This window comes from Colobus angolensis, unplaced genomic scaffold, assembly GCF_000951035.1.
Source record: "Colobus angolensis palliatus isolate OR3802 unplaced genomic scaffold, Cang.pa_1.0 Scaffold227, whole genome shotgun sequence".
In the NCBI taxonomy this organism is placed as follows: Eukaryota; Metazoa; Chordata; class Mammalia; order Primates; family Cercopithecidae; genus Colobus; species Colobus angolensis.
This window is the reverse complement of record NW_012115455.1, coordinates 1,207,927-1,215,780: the sequence shown is the minus strand read 5'-3', so window position 1 is coordinate 1,215,780 and position 7,854 is coordinate 1,207,927. Positions and strand designations below refer to the sequence as shown.

At 33.9% G+C, this 7,854-nt stretch overlaps 1 protein-coding gene across 2 annotated transcripts in view; it reads left to right on the top strand.

Moving 5' to 3' along the window:
• The window catches only part of SH3BGRL (SH3 domain binding glutamate-rich protein like), a 129,724-nt gene that overhangs the window by 23,728 nt on the left and 98,142 nt on the right, over nucleotides 1-7,854 (top strand). The gene's annotated exons all lie outside the window — the stretch shown is intronic.

Below are 7,854 nucleotides of genomic sequence, written 5' to 3'. Positions count from 1 at the left end.
TAGAAAAAGAGGGAATCCTCCCTAACTCATTTTATGAGGCCAACATCATCCTGATACCAAAGCCTGGCAGAGACACAACAAAAAAGGAGAATTTTAGACAAATATCCCTGATGAACATCGATGCAAAAATCCTCAATAAAATACTGACAAGCCGAATCCAGCAACATATCAAAAAGCTTATCCACCATGATCAAGTGGGCTTCATCCCTGGGATGCAAGGCTGGTTCAGCATATGCAAATCAATAAACATAATCCAGCATGTAAACAGAACCAAAGACAAAACCACATGATTATCTCAATAGATGCAGAAAAGACCTTTGACAAAATTCAACAATGCTTCATGCTAAAAACTCTCAATAAATTCGGTATTGATGGAACGTACCTCAAAATAATAAGAGCTATTTATGACAAACCCACAGCCAATATCATACTGCATGGGCAAAAACTGGAAGCATTCCCTGTGAAAATGGGCACAAGAAAAGGATGCCCTCTCTCATCACTCCTATTCAACATAGGGTTGGAAGTTCTGGACAGGGCAATCAGGCAGGAGAAAGAAATAAAGGGTACTTAATTAGAAAAAGAGGAAGTCAAATTGTCCCTGTTTGCAGATAACATGATTGTATATTTAGAAAATCCCATAGTCTCAGCCCAAAATCTCCTTAAGCTGATAAGCAACTTCAGCAAAGTCTCAGGATACAAAATCAATGTGCAAAAATCACAAGCATTCTTATAAACCAATAACAGACAGAGAGCCAAATCATGAATGAACTCCCATTCACAATTGCTTCAAAGAGAATAAAATACCTAGGAATCCAACTTACAAGGGATGTCAAGGACCTCTTCAAAGAGAACTACAAACCACTTCTCAATGAAATAAAAGAGGATACAGACAAATGAAAGAACATTCTATGCTGATGGATAAGAAGAATCAATATCATGAAAATGGCCATACTACCCAAGGTAATTTAGAGATTCAATGCCATCCCCATCAGGCTACAAATGTCTTTCTTCACAGAATAGGAAAGAACATATTGCCTTTTACACTTTGACTTCTGGCTATGGGATGGGTTATTTTAGTCATAAGAAAGTATAACTGATCTAATACTTTACACTTATTTTCTCTTCTTCCTAATGCCAGTCTAGCTTCTGGATCTAGGAGCTTCCTAATGCCAATCTCGGAGGCTGGAAAGAGTATACGGTTAGAAAATTGGTAGTCATAGCACTTCCTTTAAGATTTCTGGGCTGACTTAGGATCTGGTGAATACTATTCAAGAAAGAAGATAAAGAAAGGTAAATGGAATTAAATCAGAAGTTTGGGATTCCATATCAATGGCATTGTTAAATTCTAGAGGAGAGAGTTTATGGAGCTCTGGTTCCATAAACCCTCTCCCCTAGAATTTCATACTTCTACATTCAATACTTCTACACTGAACTAACTTGATAGTATGTGCACATACATGTACCATATAAACACTTGGCAGAGATGTTCAAGTGCAGAGCCTTGTGCAGGGTGGACAATTTGAATAGATTATGTAGATAGGTCCTGCCAATTCTGAATCTATGATTTGTGCTTGTGAATTATCTTGTTTTCACCCTCAAATCCACTCATTCATTCAGAAAATACTTATTGCCAGTCACTGGACTAAACTCTGGACCTAGGTTCTCAAGGACGAGAAAAGGCCAGGAATAAAGATTTCCTCAGCCTCCTCCCTGAGCCAGAATGAGGGAGAAAGTATGGAGATGTCAGTTGGAGGGACTAAGTTACATGGTCTGCAAATAAGAAGGGAGTCAAGGCAGAGGTACTTTAGGGACTCCTTGCCTGCCTGTTGGTAAACTGTCTCACAGAAATTAGCATTGTCCTGTCCCTCAACAAGTGTGCAAATATATTCTGCCTACCCTTTCCAGTCACCCTGACAATGATCTTCTTAATTGAATGACAGTTCTGAAAAGTGATAATTTATTACTTCAGTTGAACTGTTACCCAATTTTCTTGCCATTTCACTAGACAGAAGTGTGGAAAGTAGATCCTAAGCACAATTTACACTTCCTTTTTATACTGGAACATTCCACAAAGACATGACTATTATACAGTTCTGATTAAAGCCAAATGTTGCAGTCATAATAAATTAAAGATTTGTGGCTTCATTGTCTGTTTCTATCATTTACTCTGGGATTATGGAACAAAGCCCACTAAATTCCCTTTTTCATTTTCTGAAAAATGCCTTTTAGACTTTTCTATAATTCCCTCACCTTGAGATCACCCTAGCCTTGATTTTTTGTGCAAACAATTATGTCTTATAAAAATCTGAATTGTATTCATTCCTTTATTTATAATCTCAACTGTTTTCTGTTTGTCACTCTTTCTGCTCTCCTTGGCTTTTCCCCTTTCTTTTCCAAGGGTTGTAGGATTCCTGACAGTTTGGTTTGAAGTTTAGTTCAGTATTCTATGTATCAATATGCCTTATTTACTTTGTTTTAGTTTTAATTTTAAATTTTTAATTTTTCTGTGTGCAGAAAAGTGTGGAAAGTAGGTCCTAAGCACAATTTGTGCTTGTTTTTTATACTGGAACATTCCACAAAGACATGACTGTTATACAGTTCTGATTAAAGTCAAATGTTGCAGTCATAATAAATTAAAGATTTGTGGCTTCATTGTCTGTGTCTGTCATTTACCACAGGTGCACATATTTCTGAGGCACATGAGACACTCTGATACAGGCACATAATGTTTAATAATCACATCAGGATAAATAGCGAATCCATTAACCCAAGCATCTATCTTTTCCTTGTGTTACAAATGATCCAATTATACTCTTTCAGTTTTTAAAATGTATAATAAATTATTGTTGACCACAGTCATCCTGGTTGCACTATCAAATGGTAGATCTTATTCATTGACTCTAACGATATTTTTGTACACATTAACCATCCCTATCCTCCCTACCCATTGTCCTTCCCAGCCTCTGGTAATCCTGGTTCTACTCTATCTCCATGAGTTCAATTGTTTTAAATTTTAGCTCCCACACATAACTGAGAACATGCAAAGTTTGTCTTTCTGTGCCTGGCTCATTTCACTTAAAATAATGTTCTCCAGTTATATTCAAGTTGTCACAAATGAAAGGATCTCATTCTTTTTATAGTTGAGTAATACTCCATTGTGTATATGTGCCATCTTTTCTTTATCCATTCATCTGTCAACGGACACATAAGTTGCTTCCAAATCTTGGCTATTGTGAATAGTGCTGCAATAAACACAGGAGTGCAGCTATCTCTTTGATATATCAATTGTCTTAATTTTGGATATGTACCCAGCAGTGGGGTGGCTGGATCACATATATGTAAGCTCTATTTTTAGTTTCTTTGAGGAACCTCCAACTGTTCTCTATAGTGGTTGTACTAATTTACCTTACCACCAAGAGTGTACGAGGGTTCCCGTTTCTCCATATCCTTGCCAGCATGTTATTGTCTGTGTTTGGATTAAAGCCATTTTATTTATATATATTTATTTGTATCTTCTCTTATTTTCTTAATCTCACTAATGATCAATCAATTTTGTTTATATTTTCAAACCACCAGCTTTTTGTTTCATTTATCTTTAATTTTTTTTGTTTCAATTTCATTTAGTTCTGCTCTGATCTTTGATATTTCTTTTCTTCCGCTGGGTTTGGGTTTGGTTTTTATTTCTCTAGTTCCATTAGGGGTGAGCTTAGATGATCTATTTGTGCTTTCAGACTTTTTGATGTAGGCCTTTAATGTTAGGAACTTTCCTTTTAGCACTACTTTTGCTGTATCTCAGAGGTTTTGATAGTTTGTATCACTATTATTATCCATTTTAAAGAATTTTCTAAATTTCCATCTTGATTTCACTGTAGACTCAAGGATCATTCAGGGGAAGATTATTTAATTTTCATGTATTTGTATAGTTTTGAAGGTTCCTTTTAGAGTGAATTTTCAATCTTATTCCATTGTAGTCTGAGAGAGAACTTGATAGTATTTTTTTAAATTTTCTTAAATATATTGAGACTTGTTTTGTGGCCTGTCATATGATCTATCTTGGAGAATGTTCTATGTGCTGATAAAAAATGTATATTCGTCAGTTGTTGGGTAGAATGTTCTGTAAATATCTGTTTAGTTCATTCGTTCTAGGGTATACTTTAAGTCAGTTTTTGTTGTTGTTGTTGACTTTCTGTCTTGATGACCTGTCTAGTGCTGTCAGTGAAGTATTGAATTTCTCCACTATTATTGTTTTGCTGTGACGCTCATTTCTTATGTCTAGTGCAATTGTTTTATAAATTTGAGAGCTCCTGTGTTAAGTGCATATATATTTCGGATTGTGATATTTTCATGTTGGACTGATATTTTTCATTATATAATGCCCCTTTGTCTTTTTTTAAATTTTGTTGCTTTAAAGTCTGTTTTGCCTAATATAAGAATAACTACTCCTGCTTGCTTTTGGTTTTCATCTGCATGGAATATCTTTTTCCACCCCTTTACCTTAAATTCATGTGAGTCCTTATGTGTTAGGTGAGTCTCTTGAAGACAGCAAATAATTGGTGGTAGGATTTTTGTCCATCCTGCCATTCTGTACTTTTTTTTAATTTTTTTTTTATTTTTCTTATTATACTTTAAGTTCTAGGGTACATGTGCATAACGTGCAGGTTTGTTACATATGTATACTTGTGCCATGTTGGTGTGCTGCACCCAACAACTCGTCAGCACCCATCAATTCATCATTTATATCAGGTATAACTCCCCAATGCAATGTTTATTGCGGCATTCTGTACTTTTTAAGTGAAACATTTAGGCCACTTACATTCAGTGTTAGTGTTGAGAGATGAAGTACTGTTTTTTCATCATGCTAATTGTTGTGTGAATACTTTTTAAAAAATTGTGTTATTGTTTTATAGGTCCTCTGAGATTTATGCTTTAAGAAGGTTCTATTTTGGTGTATTTCAGGGTTATGTGTTAAGATTTAGAACTCCTTTTAGCATTTCTTACAGTGCTGGCTTGGTAGTGGGGAATTGTCTCCACATTTGTTTGTCTCAAAAAGACTTTATCTCTCCTTCATTTATGAAGATTAGTTTCACTGGATACAAAATTCTTAGCTTATATATTTTTTTTTGTTTTTGTTTACTGAGGTAAAAGACAGGACCCCAATCTCTTCTGACTTGTAAGGTCTCTGCTGAGAAATCTGCTGTTAATCTGACAGGTTTTATATATCTATATCTATATCTATATCTATATCATCTATTTATCTGTATATAGATATAGATATATCCCAATTTGAAATGAAGAAGTCAATTTACCCATCTTTGCAGATGATATGATGTTACATTTGGAAAACCCTATGAAGACTTCACCAAAAAATCCCATTAGACCTAATAAATTATGTACAGTTACAGTATACAAAATCAACACACAAATATCAGTAGCATTTCTAAATGCCAATAGTGAACAATCTGAGAAAGAAATCAAAAACTTACTTGAGGGAATAATTGAGGAAGACTTCCCTGGCCTTGCTAGAGACCTAGACATCCAAATATAAGAGGCTCAAAGAACACTCGGGAAATTTGTCACAGAAAGATCCTCACCTAGGCACGTGGTCGTCAGGTTATCTAAAGTCAAGACAAGGGAAAGAATCTTAAGAGCTGTGAGGCAAAAGCATCGGGTAACTATATATATATTTACATATATATATATATATGTACATTTATATGTGTACATTTTTTCAGTCTTCTTGAGTTTCTTTCATCAATATTTCATAGTTTTCATTGCAGAGAGCTTTCACTTGTTTAAGTTAATCCCTGCGTAGTTTATTATGTTTGTGACTACTGTGAATGGGATTACTTTATTGATTTCTTTCTCATATTGTTCACTATTGGCATTTAGAAGTGATACTGACTTTTTGCATGTTGATTTTGTATCCTGCAACTGTACATAATTTGTTCATTAGGTCTAATGGGATTTTTTGGTGAAGTCTTTAGGTTTTTCCAAATGTAACATCACATAATCTGCAAAGATGGATAAATTCACTTATTCATTTCAAATTGGGATGCCCTTTATGTCTTTCTCTTGTCTGATTGCTCTAGCTAGGACTTTTAGTAGTATGTTGAATAACAGTGGTGAAAGTAGACACCTCTGTCATGTTCCAGATTTAGAAGAAAGGCTTTCAGTTTTTTTTTTTCCCATTAAGTGTTATATTAGCTATAATTCTTTCATATATGGCTTTTATTATATTGAGGTATGTTTCAATCCCCAGTATTTTGGGACTTGCTGTCATGAAGGTATGTTGAATTTTATAAAACGCTTTTTTAGCATCATCTGAAAATATCATATGGTTTTTGTCCTTCATTCCATTGATATGATGTATCACATTGATTGGTTTGTATCTGTTGAACCATCCTTGCATCCCTGGGATAAATTCCACTTGATCATGAATAATGATCTTTTTAATGTGTTCATGAATTTTTCAGTATGTTGTTGAGTAGTTTTGCATCAATGTTCATCAGTGATATTGGCCTATAGTTTTCTTTTTTGATGTGTCTTTGTCTAGTTTTGGTACTAGTGTACTATTGGCTTTGTAGAATCAGTTTGAAAGTATTTCCTCCTTCTTTTGTTCTTCAGAATACTTTGACGTAGGATTTGTATGAGTTCTTTAAATGTTTGATAAAATTGAGCAACGAAGCCCATGAGGTCCTGACATTTCTTTGCTGGGAGACTGTATTACAGCTTTGTTCTCATTACTTGTTTTTTGTCTGCTCAGGTTTTGGATTTCTCCATGGTTCAATATTTGTAAGTTGTATTTGTCTAGGAATTTATCAATTTCTTCTAGGTTTTCCAATTAATTGGCATATAGTTGCTCATGGTAACCTCTAATGATCTTTTCAATTTTTGTGGTATTGGCTGTAATATCACCTTTTTAATTTCTGATTTTATTGAACTGGGTCTTCTCTCTTTTTTCTTATTCTGGATTTAAGTTTGTCCATTCTTTTCATCTTTTCAAAAAACCCACTTTTTTTTTTATCTTACTTAGTTATATATTTTCTGAGTAAAATGATAAATTTAATAGTGTATTTCTGGTATAATTTTACTTTACATAGTCAACAAGCCTGACAATTCAACTAGGTGCTAGGCACACAGCTGCTGAAGAAAAGGACATATAAAATACAATTTCTGTCTACAGGAAAGCCACAGTCTAAAAAGTAGAAACATGTGAACAAATTATAAAAATCAGAGAGGTTTGTTGCTATTTTAAAGAGCTCCAGTCAGGAAGTGTTAAAATAGAAAGTTCTAAACAGGAAATGTTCCAACACACCATCTAAGCATGAAGCAGAAGCCACCCAGAGTTGAGTTTGCTACCGCCAACCCCAATAGCAAGAATTCCAAACCTGCTGCTACAAAATAAGTGTCACTCTAATTTTATTACTGCTATGTAATGCAGTTTTAGACTCTTTGATTGCCACTTAATGTTCTAAAGAAGTATTAAAGAGAAAATATTATTATGGTGTTGAGCCCATTCACTGCAGACATCTCAACATCACACCAATTATAAAGCCTATTATTTAAAAGGAAAACTTTTAGTTTAACTTATTTATCCAAATATCAGTGTTACATAAACATATTTGCCGTCAGACTTTGGATTTATGGGTTCAATAGTATCTAAATATGATTAGAACCTAAAAGTTTACACTTTTCTGGTACTCTCAAATTTTTTTTCAAAGTAGTATGTGCCTTTCTAAACAATTGTTAGTATAGTTTTTTTTTATTTATACCATAGTGTGATTTTTATGTTTTATTTTTATTTTTTATATTTTTTATTTTTTTATTTATTTATTTTTATCTTTTTTTTATTAT